The following is a 20893-nucleotide window of genomic DNA, read 5'->3' as shown; positions in this document are numbered from 1 at the left end:
TGGCTAAGACGATGGTGCAGACAACAAGGATTTGGATTCCTGGACCACGGTGTGAATTACTGGTATGATGGACTCCTCGCCAGAGACGGACTACACCTCAACAAACCTGGGAAACACACATTCGCCAGAAGACTCGCTACACTCATCAGGAGGGCGTTAAACTAGAAGAAGAGGGGACGGGAAGAAAAACATTAGACTCGAACAAAGACGACCCAGGAAAACATACTCAGAAGGGAGGTAAGAACATTTCTAAAACAATCCACAGTGAGGAGATTGGAACAAAACAAAATCCTCTAAACTGCATGCTCGCAAACGCCAGAAGCCTGACAAACAAGATGGAAGAACTAGAAGCAGAAATATCTACAGGTAACTTTGACATAGTGGGAATAACCGAGACATGGTTAGATGAAAGCTATGACTGGGCAGTTAACTTACAGGGTTACAGTCTGTTTAGAAAGGATCGTAAAAATCGGAGAGGAGGAGGGGTTTGTCTCTATGTAAAGTCTTGTCTAAAGTCCACTTTAAGGGAGGATATTAGCGAAGGGAATGAGGATGTCGAGCCCATATGGGTTGAAATTCATGGAGGGAAAAATGGTAACAAAATTCTCATTGGGGTCTGTTACAAAACCTCTATTGTTGGTAAAATATTTGAAGGGTTTCTGAGGGATGTTATTCTGGATTATCTCAATGAGAATAACTGTTTAACTCCATATCAGCATGGGTTTATGAGAAATCGCTCCTGTCAAACCAATCTAATCAGTTTTTATGAAGAGGTAAGCTATAGACTGGACCACGGTGAGTCATTGGACGTGGTATATCTCGATTTTTCCAAAGCGTTTGATACCGTGCCGCACAAGAGGTTGGTACACAAAATGAGAATGCTTGGTCTGGGGGAAAATGTGTGTAAATGGGTTAGTAACTGGCTTAGTGATAGAAAGCAGAGGGTGGTTATAAATGGTATAGTCTCTAACTGGGTCGCTGTGACCAGTGGGGTACCGCAGGGGTCAGTATTGGGACCTGTTCTCTTCAACATATTCATTAATGATCTGGTAGAAGGTTTACACAGTAAAATATCGATATTTGCAGATGATACAAAACTATGTAAAGCAGTTAATACAAGAGAAGATAGTATTCTGCTACAGATGGATCTGGATAAGTTGGAAACTTGGGCTGAAAGGTGGCAGATGAGGTTTAACAATGATAAATGTAAGGTTATACACATGGGAAGAGGGAATCAATATCACCATTACACACTGAACGGGAAACCACTGGGTAAATCTGACAGGGAGAAGGACTTGGGGATCCTAGTTAATGGTAAACTTACCTGGAGCAGCCAGTGCCAGGCAGCAGCTGCCAAGGCAAACAGGATCATGGGGTGCATTAAAAGAGGTCTGGATACACATGATGAGAGCATTATACTGCCTCTGTACAAATCCCTAGTTAGACCGCACATGGAGTACTGTGTCCAGTTTTGGGCACCGGTGCTCAGGAAGGATATAATGGAACTAGAGAGAGTACAAAGGAGGGCAACAAAATTAATAAAGGGGATGGGAGAACTACAATACCCAGATAGATTAGCGAAATTAGGATTATTTAGTCTAGAAAAAAGACGACTGAGGGGCGATCTAATAACCATGTATAAGTATACAAGGGGACAATACAAATATCTCGCTGAGGATCTGTTTATACCAAGGAAGGTGACGGGCACAAGGGGGCATTCTTTGCGTCTGGAGGAGAGAAGGTTTTTCCACCAACATAGAAGAGGATTCTTTACTGTTAGGGCAGTGAGAATCTGGAATTGCTTGCCTGAGGAGGTGGTGATGGCGAACTCAGTCGAGGGGTTCAAGAGAGGCCTGGATGTCTTCCTGGAGCAGAACAATATTGTATCATACAATTATTAGGTTCTGTAGAAGGACGTAGATCTGGGTATTTATTATGATGGAATATAGGCTGAACTGGATGGACAAATGTCTTTTTTCGGCCTTACTAACTATGTTACTATGTTACTATGTTATTTTTTACCTCTCTTACCATGAAAATAAGGACATAGCTGCTGCTTACCTTGACCAGAAGCTCTGAAAAATCTGTGCGGGTTTTCAGAAACCACTGAACTACCAAACATGCTATGTGTGTGAACTTGCCAAGCTTGATAGCCACATCCAGGTTATGTCCACTATCACACATGACAATACTTGGCTGTAGGTTCAGCGATGAGAGCCACTGTTCTGTCTGGTCAGTTATTCCATTCAATAACTCTGCTGTGGTGTGCAGTTTGTCCCCTAGACAAATTATCTGCAGCAGAGCCTGTGGCCGCTTTGTTGAGGCAGTGCTACAGAGTTTTCGGCTGATGCAGACGATGAGCTCTGAGATAGCACATTGAAGATGAAGGAAGAGGATGAGCGGAAGGGGATGCAGGAACTGGTGTAGGAGGTGGAGGAAACCCTGATAAAAGTAGGACCAGCAATCTTCTGCATCGGTAGCATATGTGTTGTGCCAGAGTGGGACTCGTCTCCAGCCTCAACAATGTTCACCCAGTATGTGTCATGCTCTGCTTAGTTTGTGGGATTAGGTAGTTCAGAGGTTAATCTGTTTGGATTTTTCTTACACCCTAAATTATTTTTAACAATATTTTTTCTCTCTCTACTTATTTAATGCTCGTTATTGCCCTCTTTCTTTGGTTCCCTAAGTGCCTTCTTTTTGTCAATTATTTATGTATTAATTTAATTAACCATAGTGTTTTTCCTTTATTTCTAATTAATTCACTCCAAAATGCAGTGCAAAATACTGTCCAAATTGCAGGACATAAAAAATGTGAATATAAGCAATGCAAATGAAATGATGAGAAAATGTCTTAAATCCTTATAAAAAAATCAATGGCTTGGTGATTAGTATATCAGTAGGCATCGGAATCAAGCCTAATGATCCAAATGATTTTATAATTTTTGTTTAAGCGTCTAAGATAAAACACCATTGTATTGAATGAATATGAAAATAAAGAAAGCAGGGGGTGCTGAAAAAATGAGAAACTATCAAAAGTCCAATGAAACTTTTAGTATGCCATACAGTATGTGCAACCGGTAACGTTACAGCTCCATAGTCTTTCTCAAACTTAATATATGGGGATGGAAATAAACAACAATCACTTAACATTAGAAATGAGCAGAACAGGCAAAATTTGAACACTCCTGTTCTCATGGATTTTTCTAGGAAAAAACTATTTGCAGTGAGGTTATTCTCCATAAATAGAAGGTTTATTAGACGCCAGAGCAAAATGAGCATAAAATGTAAAAAAATAAAAAAACACATACTCACCTTACCGCTCACCACTTCGGCTCCTCTGCTCCTAACGATCAGCTGTACAGTTTTGCACCAGAGCTTCATTGCCATGAGCACTGAAATCTTTGCAAAAAATGTAAGGTCATAATGATAAGACATCACACAGTGCATGATGACCTTGTGCGCCCATTCACAAAATCATTCTGAGCACCATCAGAGCCAGAATTTCCGGCCCAGCATGAGAGGCCAAGAGATTCAATGCTCGAAGTGGTAATAAAAAGGTGCAACAAAAATCATGAGAAGCAAAAGGGCTAGAGTCAAGAGAAAAGTATAACTATCTTTTAAATTGTTTAACCATTTGATGGCTGTCTTTTTGCTTTTTGGAATGGAAGTCAATAGTAAAAAATTCTGCATTTTTGCAAATGCTAATTTTTGTAATATTTACCTATAATTAAATTTCAATGTAATATATTCGTTCATCTCTACTTAGCAGCACATTTTCATAATACAGCACCTGTTATCACATTGAATTTTCAATTGAAAAAAAGAGAAAGTACATAACAAAAAATTCACTTAAAGAAGAAGGAGCCTCTGTGATCTGAAATCTTGCAAATACAATTTTTCTGGTTAGCTAATAAAGGTATCACTTCCAGTATACTTTTGTCATTTTTGGCCATAAAATTATATACACTGGATGATTTTGAAAATTGCAGCACTTTGAAATCTGCAGCACATCACTTCTTTTGCATTTTTGCAGGGGTTTTGTAGCATTGTGTTACCTTCAAAAAGCAGTTAGACAGTTAGACTGCAAAAAAAAAAATGCAAAAAGTTTTTGTTTCATTTTCACAACTTTTAGCTCTTTTTTTTTAAATAATAGAGCTAAATTCATTAAAACATGCACTGTAGTAATCCGCACCCAAAAAAGCTGCAAAAACACAGCAAAAATTCTGAGAAATGGGCATTCTGAAAGCCAACTGCCAGAAAAAATGCAGCAAAAACCTTGTGTGTGAACATTACCCAATAATCAGCAATCTGCTAACTTTCTTAGTGTATACTGTTTTATCAAAAAGATGTAACAACAGTATAAATGTATGCAGGACGCTCCCTAGCTCCATCTAGTTGTGGCTTCTTGCGGTCAGAATGTTTTATTTTTAATTTACATTTATTATGGAATTAATATAAAGTTATAGGTGCTTCCTTTACAAAATTTGAAGCTGTGATAAATAAAAAGTAATCTGCATAGAAATTATGATCTATTTTAACAAGAAAATGGTATTTATGGTTGGTCATTAATAGTGTTGAGCGATACCGTCCGATACTTGAAAGTATCGGTATCGGACAGTATCGGCCGATACCCGAAAAATATCGGATATCGCCGATACCGATATCCGATACCAATACAAGTAAATGGGACATCAAGTATCGGAAGGTATTCTCATAGTTCCCAGGGTCTGAAGGAGAGGAAACTCTCCTTCAGGCCCTGGGATCAATAGGAATGTGTAAAATAAAGAATTAAAATAAAAAATATTGATATGCTCACCTCTCCAGCGGCCCCTGGACATCACGCTGCTAACCGGGAGGCTTCTTTGTTTAAAATGCGTGCCTTTAGGACCTGCGAATGACGTCCCGGCTTCTGATTGGTCGCGTGCCGCTCATGTGACCGGCACGCGACCAATCAGAAGCCGCGACGTCATTCGCAGGTCCTTAATTCCTAGAATTAGGAGTTTTTGTGAATGAGAATGACGTCGCGGCTTCTGATTGGTCGCGTGCCGGTCACATGGGCGGCACGCGACCAATCAGAAGCCGCGACATCATTCTCATTCACTAAACTCCTAATTCTAGGAATTGAGGACCTGCGAATGACGTCACGGCTTCTGATTGGTCGCGTGCCGGTCACATGGGTGGCACGCGACCAATCAGAAGCCGGGACGTCATTCGCAGGTCCTAAAGGCGCGCATTTTAAACAAAGAAGCCTCCCGGTTAGCAGCGTGATGTCCAGGGGCCGCCGGAGAGGTGAGCATATCAATATTTTTTATTTTAATTCTTTATTTTACACATCCCTATTGATCCGATACCGATACCGATATCACAAAAGTATCGGATCTCGGTATCGGAATTCCGATACCGCAAGTATCGGCCGATACCTGATACTTGCGGTATCGGAATGCTCAACACTAGTCATTAAGCTTTTACTTTCTAATTTATTCTACGTTTAACAATTCTCCTTGTATTACATTTTTCTTCACCCTTAAATAACAAGATAAAATTCATGAAATATTCTTAATAAAAATATGAATCAAACAGCACATTGAATAAAATAACAGAAATGTTGAATTCCTATTATAAAAGTTTAGTCAGTATAGACATCTCTTCACTCGTTAAAACTTTTTGTCTATTTAATGTAATTCCTGCACTGAAGAAATTACACAGTGCTGGACAAAGCAGGAAATAGCAGGATTTTATTGATTTTAATTACATTTGTGAAGAACTGCAATTAATAAAACATAGTATGAAGTCTAATGAAAGTTATATGCAATTGACTGAGAAATTCATTAGAAGTGTATCTGGAATGAATGCAAATTCAAGCTTACCTAGTCATTATTAGAGCAGATTAAAATAAAAAAGAAAATACAGGGAATATACTAATGATCTGTCTGGTTTAAAAAAATAATAAAATCTAAATATTTTATAGGGTTTTTTTTTTAGTTACTTGCTATGTATGAGAGCATATGACAAGCTTAGAAAGGAAAGTAGGAAAATGGTATCTTCACCCAAGAAGAATTAATTACATATTTTTCTTCAATTGTTTAACATATTTGAACCCACTAGCTACTGATGAGTACTAGGTAAAGATGAGCAAATCTGCTAAAATTCATTTTGTGCAGATTTCCTTAAATTGACTTATAGAGTTGAAGGGGTTATCTGGTGCAAATTAATAAGTCTGCAGACATTATGTGTGACTACAGACTTATTAATCCCCCCAGGACACGCAGTGTGTGCTGCGGGGATTCAGTGGTCTATGAATCGGGGGACTGGAAGGTTTGTATGCATTATACATACTACTCCCCAGTGGACATGTGTTGTGAATTCTGTTTTTGAACTCCCTCCTGTGGTCATGAATGGTACTTCGGCGAGTTCTGTCCATGGACTACCTCTGGTGGCTGTGAGTGGAGCTGCTGCTTCTGAGGTTCCTTCCACAGGTGACGTAGTTTATTCTTTGACTGGCTGTTCTATTTAACTCCACTCAGATCGTTACTCCATGCCAGCTGTCAATGTTCTTGTACTGGTTCAGTTCACTCTTGGATCTTTCTGGTGACCTGTCTACTCCAGCAGAAGCTAAGTCCCTGCTATTAATTATTTGTTCATTGTTTCCTTGTCCAGTTGGCTATCATGATTTTGTCTTGCTAGCTGGAAGCTCTGGGATGCAGAGTGGCACCTCCGCACCGTGAGTCGGTGCAGAGGTCTTTTTTGCACACTCTGCGTGGTTTTTTGTAGTTTTTTGTGCTGACCGCAAAGATACCTTTTCTATCCTCAGTCTGTTTAGTAAGTCTGGCCTCCCTTTGCTGAAACCTGTTTCATCTCTGTGTTTGTGACTTTCATCTTAACTCACAGTCAATATATGTGGGGGGCTGCCTTTTCCTTTGGGGAATATCTCTGAGGCAAGGTAGGCTTTATTTTCTATCTTTAGGGCTAGTTATCTCTTAGGCTGTGAAGAGGCGTCTAGGCCGAGTTAGGTACGCTCCACGGCTATTTCTAGTGTGTGTGATAGGATTAGGGGTTGCGGTCAGCAGAGTTCCCACTTCCCAGAGCTTGTCCTGTGTGAGTTTAACCATCAGGTCGTTCCGGGTGCTCTTAACCACCAGGTCCATAACAGACATGGCCTCACTTCACACACATGTATTTAGCCAAGTTCATGCCCCAACTAGTGATGTGACCGGCCAATGGGCCGGGAGTATCCCCACAGCACACAGTGCATGCGCTGGGAGGATTCATACATCTGCAGTCACACAAAGAGACTGCAGACTTATAGATTTGGACCGTACAACACCTTTAATTCAGTCTGAATAAAATTGGTTTGAACAAAAACATTTCCCGATTGCCTTCAAAATATGTTTTGTTTTGGTCTGAGTTTTTTTAAAGTCCCCAAAACATAATAAATGGAGGGGAAAAAAAGGATTAACATTATGGATAAGTTTAAATTAAGGGTAAAATTGGAAAAATGATTGTACTCACATGTCCTAGTCCGTCATCTGACTCCTTACATTATCTCTGTCACCGCCACAGTTTCCTTATTGTTACTTACAGAGCTGAGGCCCATGCAGTCATTTTGGAAGGGATGCTCATAATATATGTCAATATTTTAGCCCCTTCCTGACCTTCCTAAGAATCCAGAAAAATGGTGGCCAGTTGACTTGATTCGTTTGTCATCGTTTTCAAGAAAATTGTTAAGTACTAGTGCTAGCCTTGTTTTGAAGCTATGACATGCCAAAATGTTGACTGGTCTACTAAATAATTGGTTTCAGTGTACACATACTACACACATAATACTTTACAAATGTCTTCTTCTTTACCTTTCCTCATTTTTCAGATATTTGGTGGATATAGGGATGAGCGAATGTGCTCGGTGATACTCGGATATCACTCCAGTATCGGATTGCTCATATGTGCTTGTCTCTCCGTGAACACTAGTCGGTGTTCGATTTCAAACTTGAAACCCTACCCCGTATGTTTGGCGCCTGTTGCACAGCCAATAAGCAAGCAAAGGTTACCTGAGAGTAACTGTAATGCTGTAGCTAACTTGGTAGTGGCATTAATGTGATTGGCTGGCCATATGACATCATCAGGAGTTATAAAAGGACAGCCCCTGTGACTCTTGGCACACTCACGACATTACACAGTTCTGTGACAGTTATTGGAGGAAGAGAGTGCTTTTTCCAGTGTGTGTTTGCACAGTTTAACAAATCAGCATCCTGTAGATTTGATACTGATGCTGAATGGAACCATCATACTAATAGTCCGTCTTATGTCTAATCTTGTGCTTTGCTGCTTGTCTCAGATAAATTCTACATTTAGCATTGGAAGGGAGATAGATTTGCTGGGAGAATGTGGGACATTTTCTTGCTTTGAAAAATAAATCTAAATTGTCCTAATACAGGTGTACAAATTTGGTTCCTTGTTACTCTGTACCCAGCCACCACTATTTCTCTTGTACCAGTACGTGTCCAAGAACATCACCCGTTCCCTTAGCAACGCGATTACTGAGATTGTCCACTGACATGTGGACAAGCATCTGTGCCCAAAGATGCTACATTTCCCTGATGGCATACTATCAGGATCTTGTCAGCACTGGCTAACTGCCACGGCTGAGCATGGTGACTCACCCACACTGTGGGAGAGCCCAGGGTCAGATGTTACGGGGAAAGCTCAGGCAGACATGACCTGCAATCATGTGACTACAGGAGGTGGGGCTTAGCGTCCTGCTGCTGGAGATGAGTGCAGGATGCTACTGGGACCCTGGAATAGAGGATAAGGGAATTCAGGTCAAACAAATGGGGGTTGTACATGGATAGGGTGGCACGATACAGGAAGGGCAAGCAGAGAATAGTTAGAGCGTAAGCAAGGAGTCATACATGGAGATAGCAGCGCAGTACAGGAGGGACAGGGGGAACTCTTAATGGGGACAGAACCAGGTCAGAACCAGACAAGCCTAAAGTAGCACAGGCACAAATCACAGGCACAGGCACAACAGGGTCACACATACTCAGCCAAGGGTCAAAGTATAAGCGACGAGGAATGACCCACAATAAGGCAATAAGAAGCCTCCCAGAATCCCAGAGTGAGGCCGTCCATATTCTTTAACTACATAAACTGTAAGAGACCTAAGATGAAAATGTTGACGCTTTAAAAACAATTGGTTGAAATGGTGAAAGAAGATGAGGCAAAGTCTAATCTACTAAATTCCTTCACTTCAGTATTTAAAACAGAAAATATGACAGACCATAAACTTCAATTAAATCATCTGCTTAATCCAAGAAGAAGTAGAAACTCCCAAATAGACAACTCACTGGTTGTACTGAGTACTGCAGGAATTAAGTACCATGATAGACATACCTTTATTTCTAATATTCTTGGGTTCCATAATAAAAGGTTCAACATCACAAGGTTGGTGCATAGCAAATGTGGCGCCAGTATTCATAAAGAAAACAAAAACTGATCCTGGAAACTTTAGGCGGTAAGCTTAGCTTTGACTGAGAAAAATCATTGATGGTTTTTTAAGAGATGCTATCCTGGAGTACCTCAATAAGCATAAACTTTTAACCTAGCATCAACATAGGTATCTGAGAGTTTGGCTCTGACAGATGTATTTGATAAGCTTCCACGAAGAGGTAAGATTTAGACCAGACTAGGGTAAGGCTAAGGATATTGTCTATCTGGACTTTTCCAAGAACTATGAAACAGTGTCAAATGAAAGGTTGGTGTGACGCTTGTCACTATTCACGGACAGGCCATGACACAGAAGAGTCAGACATTCCGGGGTCAATACTGAGAGAGTACATAGATAACCAAGGAAAAAGACAAAGGCCTATGTCAGGTCACAGTCTAGGTTAAATAACAATAGATAGCGAATCAAAAGCTGAAGGACAAGACAAATGGGAAGTCAGAACACGGTCCAAATGGTCAGGAAGCAGAAGATCAGAACTCTGAGCAACAGAATCAGGCTAACACGCACCAAGAAGCACAAACTGTGTCTGGCAGGGATCAGGGGCAGACAGCTCAGTTAAGTAGCTATGTGATTACCAGAACACTGAACACCTGAAGATAGTCCCACACACCCCAGTCACAGATTGGACAGTCAAGCTGTCAATCAAGGCACCGACAGGCCAGTGAGCCCATCACATTATTGGACAACAAAGCTGTCAATCAAGACACAGACAGCTCAGTAAGACAGTTTCCATAGAACAGCATAGCAATCATTCACTGAGCGGAGCAATCGTGGCAGTTGGTTTATAAAATAAGAACAATGGGAATATGTGAAAATACAGCAAGTGTTATTGGATTAACAACTGCCTCAGTGAAAGGAAACATAGATGGGTTACTAATGGAACACATTTTGATGGGGTCTGATTGGGTCACAGATAAGAGTGGTGTACCCGCGGGGTCAGTATTGGGCCATTGTTTTTTAATATGTTTATAAATTAAATGCCTGAGGGCATACACAGTAGAATATTAATATTTGTAGAGGATACTAAGCTCTGCAAATAATCAACATCTAGGAGGATAAATTTATATTACAGAAATATTTATGAAAGCTGGAGGCTTGGGATGAGAAATTGCAATTGAAATGTAACATAAATAAATGTAAGGTCATACATTTTTGCTGAGAAAGCAAAATGTACAATTATGTACTAAATTGTACTAAATTGTGAAACACTGAGTAAAATTGGCTTTGCAAAAGATGTGGGTGTATTGGTGGACAACAAACTCAATTCAGTGATCGGTGCCAGGCAGCTACTGCCAAAGAAAATAAAATCAGTAAAATCATAATATGCATTAAAAAATGTATAGCAATAACAGCTTTTCCTCTATACAAGTCACTAGACTGGCTACATTTGGAATATTCTATACAATTTTGGGATCCAGTGTATAAGAAGTTCATACTTCAGGTGAAGTGGGTGCAGAAAACAACAGCCAAGGTTATTAAGGGAACGAGTGAACTGCAAGCTTAGGGATGGTCCTATTACAATATACAAATATATGAAGAGACAGAATAGTTATCTGTCTAAAGATCTTCTGTATATGTAAACCCACAAAAAATGACATGGGGCATCCTCTAAGTCTAAAGGAAAGAAGGTTTTATCACAAACACGGTGATTCTTTACTGTACGAAGACTATGTAATTTTCTGCCACATGATATTGCAATGATTTATTCAATAAAAATGGTTAATGAGCTCCTGAATTACTTTCTTAAACAATATAATATTATAGGTTATGGTCACTAGATTCTGTGACAAAATGTTCATCCTGAAAACTAGTATGATTGCTGCAAGTGAATTCGGGAAGGAGTTTTTACGCTAATATAGTCAATTAGCAGCTTCCTCAAGGGATTTTTAACTAATTTGACTGACTCATTTGGCTGATTTACTCAGCTCATAACTGGATTTAGACTGTACTGAGAAGAGGGAATGGACACAGGAGCAAAAAAGTAAATATGATAGAATTGATTTATTAAGTTCAATAGTTACAGTGATTTGTATATTGAGGAATCAATGAGCAACAGAATTCTAGATAATTTGCTAACCTAAAAGTATTGAATTTCCAGGTTTCAGATAGCAAATAAGAGTCACTTGGGGGAATCAAGAGAAAATACGATTTCTAAAGATTCACTAAGTATGGAATTGTTTAAACTACAGTTTTCTGTTACTATTGGCACTATTTTAAAAATTCGTTGACGTCTATAAATTGTTTATCACAGTCATATGACTAGTGGGTTTAGAAGACATAATGTAGCTAAATTTCATATACTTTTAAACGTCAGCAGATCCAGTTAAAGGTAAAGCCACTCAATGGCACAAACCAATTTCTCAAAGCAAGGAGAAAAGATTCCTTTCTGACCCCTTCTGGGAGTAGGATATATCTCTGGATCAACATTTTTCATTAATAATGTTATTATATTTTTCTACCCAGTGAGGAGTTTTAGGTTTGTCAGACTACATTACAAATCTGGATTGGGTTTTAAAAGACGAGCTCAAACATATCTTTCCTGCCACAAATGAATATTCCATCACTGAGATAACCAACTGTAAATTATTCTGTAAACAAAGACCCGCCCTCAGTGCACAGGCAGCCATTTACATAAACATTCATAGATGATTTTCTTAGGAATTGAAAGTTAATTTAAGAATAGTAAAGTATGTTTGAACATGTCTTTCATTAACCTTCCCAAAAAATGTATTAGTTTGGTGACCCTAGAGCTATTGATAGAGCCCCTTTAAGTAAGATATTTAACTCTTTCATGAATCTATTTAAATTTTCCTCTTTTACAAAATCCCTTTAGAATTTCTTACACAACTTTAAAGTCAGATACCTATTCTAAGCTACCAAAAAACATTTTTTGGCTTGAACTTAACTGCAAAAAATGTTACGCAACGCTGCAATATGTGCATCTATTAGTTTTGTATGGTGTCACAATGCGACCTGGAATCTACTGCCATACAAAGTTGCACATGTTTCCATATGTGTTGGATTTTGTGTTGGTGGTGGCAAGTTGCATATTTCTCACTTGCCGTAGACATTAATGCAAGTCATATGAACCTGCAATGTACCTGTGACTTATCTGCAATTTGACTATTTATTAACAGCAAAATAACAGCTCTAAAATAGTCACACAACAGTAAGTTGCACAGACTTCTTTTTTAAAACTACTTGCATTGCCGATTCAGCTTACAAATAGCAGCATGGACTGTGAGCAACATCATCAAACTGTACAATTGGGTACAGTGGGTCCAATTTCCAGGGTCTTGTATCCAATAGAGATGCTACTGCTGTTGCAGTATGATTCCATACTGTTGGCGGCTTTCCTAGATATGGGCGTCTAGAAGATAACAGGACACTACCAAGGACTTGGTAAGTCCAATCAGGCTGCCAACTTGATTACGTATTTTCTCTAGACAACTTCTTAAAAATTACGGGCAGACAACTTTTTGTTACGGACACATAAGACACATAATCATTAAGATTATAAGTGATACATATATATAGTCAATTAATCCTATAGGAAGACATCAGCTGCATTCGGTAAACTGTAAGACGGTGATAAATAATGTCATAAAAATATTTTTCAGTCTCTCCAGCTCGAAAAGAAAATCGTGAACACATCAATTCAAGAGGAAAAAGTGCCCTATTTTTATTGACTGTCCAGTAATTTCTGGACGGTTTTCAACCCAGGGTCAAACCTGCTATTTACTGTAGAAGAAGAAACGTCATTATGAATTTTGCGCACGCTACTGTACTATAATGATCATTACCATATATAAAATTAGAGGTATACATTATGAATTCATTTACAAAAAATAAATCACAAACTGTTCTGTTCGGACACCTATGTCCATGACACTTGATAAAGTCAATATTAGAAATGGAAATGTCTTTCTGCGTTATGGGCATTTTTAATAACAGCTTTCACTTCTTTCATTATTAAAAAATACAGTTGTTGCTTTAACTTTCTGTCTCCTTTTTTTCTTCTCCAAGCTCATTCCATACAAATGGGGCCAGAGAGGTGAAGGATTTAATCCTGAACAGAGTGCCAGGTAGTGATGAAAGCTTCTTAGTAGACGAGCATAAACTCTGACTTGGCTGATATTGTTTAATTAAAGATTAAAGATAAGAGGAAACAGTATCTATTGCAGTAGTTATGAAGTGAAAATCAACAGACCGTGCTCCTGAGGGAGCTTGCATTTGCATAAATAGTTACATTAATGGCCTATAACATATAATTATATGTGGTCTGCATGAACTAAAAACTTCACATTACACTCTTTGATCTTTTCCAAAGAATATTATGAGAAAAACATTTCCTGACATAATCTGCTCCTGGCTTCAGAAACTATTTTTTTACTATTTAACCAAAAAGCTTCAAAATATATTTCTACCATGTTTTTTTATACTAATAACATGTGTCTTAAAGAGGTTTCGACAACACTCCTGACATGTTTTTGTAAATACTATTATTCCCCATAATTATTTACTATGGAGCATCTTTTCTTACAATTCTACATTGTGTTGTTCCTCTGTTTTTCCTTCCTGATATGTATGAGTATATTAAAAACTGGATTCTGAAATAACACTGGCGCTCACCCTAAAGAGCAATCCTCCTCAGCTGCTGGAATCAAACAGGGTAGTGCCCACCCGTATATATATGAAACTTAATAAAACCAAGTAGAAACCGCGCTTGAGGAGAGAAAGAAAGAAAAAGGGACAAATAGAATGACCCCAAGGATAAATGTCCAAAAGAGCAACAATACTACTCCAACTGGTGGAATAGTGGTAAGAGATAGTGAAACTACAATACTACAACAGACTGCCCGCACAGTGATTTTGTAAAGCTAACACCCAAGGGAGACCGATAGCTGTCGGCTTAACTATATACGTTGGGAGCTGCGGGATGCGGTGCACTGCTGGGGAGTTGATTATCGACTGAAGGCTGCAGATGACTGGGGGTGCGGCACTGTCAGTGCCGTGTGGTGAAGCGCAGTGTGGGAACCAGGGGCGCTCCGGCCGGTAGCGCTTCCTGGAAACCACGAGAAGTGGTCATCAGCAGCCTTCAGTCGATAAGCAACTCCCCAGCAGTGCACCGCATCCCGCAGCTCCCAACGTATATAGGTAAGCCGACAGCTATCGGTCTCCCTTGGGTGTTAGCTTTACAAAATCCCTGTGCGGGCAGTCTGTTGTAGTATTGTAGTTTCACTATCTCTTATCACTATTCCACCAGTTGGAGTAGTATTGTTGCTCTTTTGGACATTTATCCTTGGGGTCATTCTATTTGTCCCTTTTTTCTTTCTTTCTCTCCTCATGCGCGGTTTCTACTTGGTTATATTAAAAACTGGATGTTATAATTCATCCTATCAAATAGGCGTGTCCCTATACAGTCTGGAACTGCTAGCACTGATTGGACAATGTCATAGTGTGCAGGGACACCCCCAACGAGCAGGAATCAGCTATAATTTTTTTCATGCAGTTATTTGAGAAATAAAAGTAAATTTCTAATAAGAGAAGCTGTGGAAATTTTAGTTAATAGGGAAAACTATTATTTACTAAAATAAACTTGTCAAGAGTAATAATCGATTCCATTTAAAGGGAACTTTCAATTGAATATTTAAGTTTGTTATCTTTTTTCTACATGGGATGAGACTCTTTAGAGAAAACAGAGCACATTCCCTACAGTGATAATTGTTGGGCAAACATGTTGTTGAAGACTGAAGAGTAAAAAATTGCACTATGCAAAACCTTGAGGTTCAATGTTTACAGCAGGCAGAGTAACAAAGTAATAGAAAATGATTTCTAAACTCTCACACGACCATATTGGATGAGGTCTGTGAGATTTCAACATCCATCATTTTAATGGCAAAAATAAGGTTGAAGACAAAATAATTTTACTATCCATATATGAAAGTTTCCGACACAGGCGCATAGCCTTATACCACAGCTAACTCATTAAAATGCCTAGCATGGTACACATGGTATTTAGTACTTAGAGCTATGACAGTTTTTCAATTGGTAAAGAACCAGCATACATAGTGATCTGTACAACTTTGAAGAAACACTCCCTTAGCGCAGATGTAAGATCTGTTCTCCTACCTGCAGCAATCAAGCACTTAGCCAAAAACAAGCATAAAAGTAAAAAAAAATTGCTTTAAATTATTTAATTTCTTTTTCCATCCCTTTTTCTTATTTGCTTGCCTCAATCAACATGCATAATACACATAACACATTGACACCTGTAAGAATGCAACATTAGCGCACAATCCGCCTTTCGCTGGAGTCCATTATAGATGCAAATTGTTTATTTCTTGAAAATGTATTCATGAAAATGCTTTCTTATTCGATATCTCGCTAGCATGGCAGCAAGCCTGTAGACATTTATAGAATTTGTCATGAATCACTGGTTCTTTTTAGAAAGATGTTCAACATCTTCAAGAGCTCAGAGAACGTAGGTGCACACAACATGGTAAATAAGACTTTGTGCAATATATTATTGAAAAACAGGCTTGTACAGTACAGTGCCTTTATACTCACAGATAAAATGTTTATGCTTGGAATCATTAACATAAAGTTTATGCTTCATAGCCGTTAACCGTTTTATTTTCTGTTATTTCTAGTCTACAATACGAACACACAAACACACATACAGCTCTGGCAAAAATTAAGAGACCACCACATCAAATCCTTGTCATGGGCAGCCCAGTCTCCAGACCTGAACCCCATTGAAAACCTCTGGAATGTAATCAAGAGGATGCTGGATAGTCACAAGCCATCAAACAAAGAAGAACTGTTTATATTTTTGTGCCAGAAGCAGTGTGAAAGACTGGTGGAAAGCATGCCAAGACGCATGAAAGCTGTGATTAAACATGAGGATTATTCCACAAAATATTGATTTCTGAACTCTTCTTGAGTTAAAACATTAGTATTGTTGTTTCCAAATGATTATCGACTTATTTTCTTTGCATTATTTGAGGTCTAAAAGCACTGTTTTTTTAATTTTGACCCTTTTTCTTTGTCAGAAATAAAATGATTGCTTGGAAATTTGTTTATATACTAAAAGAACAATTTAAATTTTACTCAAAAATATACCTATAACAAGAAAAATCAGACAAACTGAACATTTCACAGTGGTCTCTTACTTTTTTCCAGAGTTGTATATACACATATACACAAAATATTGCTAGACAGCTTACTCGTACTTTCATATATGTTTGTTAGAAGCTCCCTGTTAGGGCTAGCGGAAAGCACAAAATAATAAGATAAATTAAGGTGCGTTCGCAGCCCGGGGTCCACCGTGCAGAAATGGAACCTGCTGCCAAGTAATGACGGACTATATGGTGGTACAAAGTGAATACACACACGGGTTAACTTCACCCTGTGTGAAGGAAGCGAACCCTGTTAAGTCACAGGGCTGCGGTACCGGACACAAGAGCGCAAGCAAGGAGTCACCAAGCTCAGTCCCAAGACTTGGGATCCGAGTCCGACTAGACTACTTGCGCTCGACACCGCTAAGGGGGTGTCAGCGTAACCAAAGTAATAATAACAGATGCGCGAGAGTGCATGCGGTGCCGCACTGGCGGACGCCACTAACCAACCAGGCTTGGGTCAGGAAAGCGCTGTGAAAGTGCATGGCGCTGCATTGGCGGTCACAGAAATTAGACGCTGTATGGTGTGTAACGTGCTGATAGCTAAGTCGGGCGCTAGATAGCAATTACCCACCTTCCGCGAACAGTCATCCAATAGGTAGGGGATTTTAATGAACGACTTTCACTCACAACACACACAGGTATATAAATGTACACTAGTGCATGGCCGTGCGGTCATGCACGGCTTATATAGCTGCAGCACATTCAGGACCTTCCAATAAAGGACCAATGTGAACCACTGCAGCATCTAAGCATGTGACCCTCGATCTCCAATGGGAGATCTCACCCTGGGCACGCTCAGAAGGGAAAAAGCAGGACTTAGATCCCAAAAGCGTCTGCTCGCTGCTGCCCAGCACTGGCTTCAATGGCAGAAGCAGACAAAGCAGTAGTAATCCTATGCACAAAGTGAGACTGAGCAAGACGCTGGGAACGACGTCTCTGCTGAGCAGACTCCACTGCGGCTGGAGAAGAATGGGAGACACAGCAGAGATGGTTTGAGATTCCCCCTGTGCAGAGGCAGGAACTCGACACCTAACACTCCCTTTAATGAGATTCTCTGTAGGTGCAGTAATTGCCTGGGGGATGTCTCATCAGAGGAGGCAGCACTTGTGCAAAATATTAGTCTTGCACTCACAACTTCATCAGGAGCTTACTGTGCATGCACTGCCTCGTCTGATGAAAGGATCCTGGGCAATGAATGCACCAGCGCAGAATCTTAGGCCTCTTCGATCTGGATTCCGCTCTTTACACTCTACTGAAACCGCCCTCACAAACGTCTCTAATGATCTGCTAACAGCTAAATCTAATGGTCACTGCTCCATGCTAATTCTCTTGGATCTCTCCGCAGCATTCAATACTGTGGATCATCAGCTCCTCCTCATTATGCTACACTTAATCAGCCTCAAGGACACCGTTCTCTCCTGGTTCTCCTCCTATCTCTTTGACCGCTCCTTCCCTGTATCTTTTGCTGGCTCCTCTTCCTCTCATCTTCCTCTTACTGTTGGGGTTCCTCAAGGATCAGTCCTAGGCCCCCTCCTCTTCTACTGCCCCTATTGGACAAAAAATCAGTAGATTTGGTTTCCAGTACCATCTCTATGCTGATAACGCCCAATTATACACTTCTGCTCCTGATATCATGCCTGCCTTTTTAGAAAACACCAGTAATTGACTCACCACTGTCTCCAACATCATGCCCTCCCTCTATCTGAAACTGAACCTGTCAAAAGCTGAACTTCTCATGTTTCCTCCCTCTACTAACCTACCTTTGCCTAACATTGCCATCTCCATGTGTCGTTCCACCATTATTCCCAAGCAACATGCCCGCTGCCTTGGGGTCATACTTGATTCCGAGCTTTCATTCACCCCCCACATCTGATCACTGGCTCGCTCTTCTTATATGCATCTCAAAAACATTTCTAGAATCTGCTCTTTTCTTACTTTCGACTCTGCCAAAACTCGTACTATTTCACATATTCATTCTCCTCTGGACTATTGTAACTCTCTACTAATCGTCCTCCCTCTTACCATACTCTCCCCTCTCCAATCTGTCCTGAATGCTGCAGCCAGGATCATATTCTTCACCAATCGTTATACAGGTCCTTCTCAAAAAAATAGCATATAGTGTTAAATTTCATTATTTACCATAATGTAATGATTACAATTAAACTTTCATATATTATAGATTCATTATCCACCAACTGAAATTTGTCAGGTCTTTTATTGTTTAAATACTGATGATTTTGGCATACAACTCCTGATAACCAAAAAAACCTGTCTCAATAAATTAGCATATCAAGAAAAGGTTCTCTAAACGACCTATTACCCTAATCTTCTGAATCAACTAATTAACTCTAAACACATGCAAAAGATACCTGAGGCTTTTATAAACTCCCTGCCTGGTTCATTACTCAAAACCCCCATCATGGGTAAGACAGATGTCAAGAAGGCCATCATTGACACCCTCAAGCAAGAGGGTAAGACCCAGAAAGAAATTTCTCAACAAATAGGCTGTTCCCAGAGTGCTGTATCAAGGCACCTCAATGGTAAGTCTGTTGGAAGGAAACAATGTGGCAGAAAACGCTGTACAACGAGAAGAGGAGACCGGACCCTGAGGAAGATTGTGGAGAAGGACCGATTCCAGACCTTGGGGAACCTGAGGAAGCAGTGGACTGAGTCTGGTGTGGAAACATCCAGAGCCACCGTGCACAGGCGTGTGCAGGAAATGGGCTACAGGTGCCGCATTCCCCAGGTAAAGCCACTTTTGAACCATAAACAGCGGCAGAGGCGCCTGACCTTGGCTACAGAGAAGCAGCACTGGACTGTTGCTAAGTGGTCCCAAGTACTTTTTTCTGATGAAAGCAAATTTTGCATTTCATTCGGAAATCAAGGTGCCAGAGTCTGGAGGAAGACTGGGGAGAAGGAAATGCCAAAATGCCTGAAGTCCAGTGTCAAGTACCCACAGTCAGTGATGGTGTGGGGTGCCATGTCAGCTGCTGGTGTTGGTCCACTGTGTTTCATCAAGGGCAGGGTCAATGCAGCTAGCTATCAGGAGATTTTGGAGCACTTCATGCTTCCATCGGCTGAAATGCTTTATGGAGATGAAGATTTCATTTTTCAGCACGACCTGGCACCTGCTCACAGTGCCAAAACCACTGGTAAATGGTTTACTGACCATGGTATTACTGTGCTCAATTGGCCTGCCAACTCTCCTGACCTGAACCCCATAGAGAATCTGTGGGATATTGTGAAGAGAAAGTTGAGAGACGCAAGACCCAACACTCTGGATGAGCTTAAGGCCGCTATTGAAGCATCCTGGGCCTCCATAACATCTCAGCAGTGTCACAGGCTGATTGCCTCCATGCCACGCCGCATTGAAGCAGTCATTTCTGCCAAAGGATTCCCGACCAAGTATTGAGTGCATAACTGAACATTATTATTTGATGGTTTTTTTGTTTGTTATTAAAAAACACTTTTATTTGATTGGATGGGTGAAATATGCTAATTTATTGAGACAGGTTTTTTGGGTTATCAGGAGTTGTATGCCAAAATCATCAGTATTTAAACAATAAAAGACCTGACAAATTTCAGTTGGTGGATAATGAATCTATAATATATGAAAGTTTAATTGTAATCATTACATTATGGTAAATAATGAAATTTAACACTATATGCTAATTTTTTGAGAAGGACCTGTACCTCTACCTTATGCCAGTCATTACACTGGTTACCCATTGCTTACCCATATTATCCTCAGTCATAAAGCACTCCATGGCTTTGCACGACCCTACATCTCCTCCCTGGTCTCAGCCTATCACCCTACCCGTGCCCTCCGCTCTGCTAATGACGTGAAGTTAACATCCTCATTAATCAGAACCTCCCACTCCCGTCTCCAAGACTTTTCACATGCTGCGTCAATTCTTTGGAATGTACCACCCAGGGTAATATGATTAATCCCCATAGCTTTAAGCATGCCCAAAAAAAACATTTTTTCAGACTGGCCTACCGCCTCAATGCCTTAACCTAACTATCCCTGTGTGGCCCATTCAAAAAACTTAAACCATAATCAGGTTCCTCGCATCATGTTCTCATGCACTTTCTGCAGTTAATAGCCCTCTGTGTCTGTACTGTTACATACTAAGGCTGATAACTGGTTCATGCAGCTTTACATGAACACCCGATCCTTACACTATAGCTGGTCCGAACAGCGAAAGCA

The 20893-nt window shown here is 40.1% G+C and overlaps 1 protein-coding gene across 1 annotated transcript in view; it reads right to left on the bottom strand.

Annotated features, from left to right (window-relative positions):
* CADM2 (cell adhesion molecule 2) overlaps nucleotides 1-20893 on the bottom strand; it is a 2470210-nt gene that overhangs the window by 879795 nt on the left and 1569522 nt on the right. The window lies entirely within an intron of this gene.

Source organism: Ranitomeya imitator, chromosome 3, assembly GCF_032444005.1.
Source record: "Ranitomeya imitator isolate aRanImi1 chromosome 3, aRanImi1.pri, whole genome shotgun sequence".
Classification (NCBI taxonomy): Eukaryota; Metazoa; Chordata; class Amphibia; order Anura; family Dendrobatidae; genus Ranitomeya; species Ranitomeya imitator.
The sequence above is the reverse complement of the archived record's forward strand: the minus strand, read 5'-3'. Positions and strand labels throughout refer to the sequence as shown.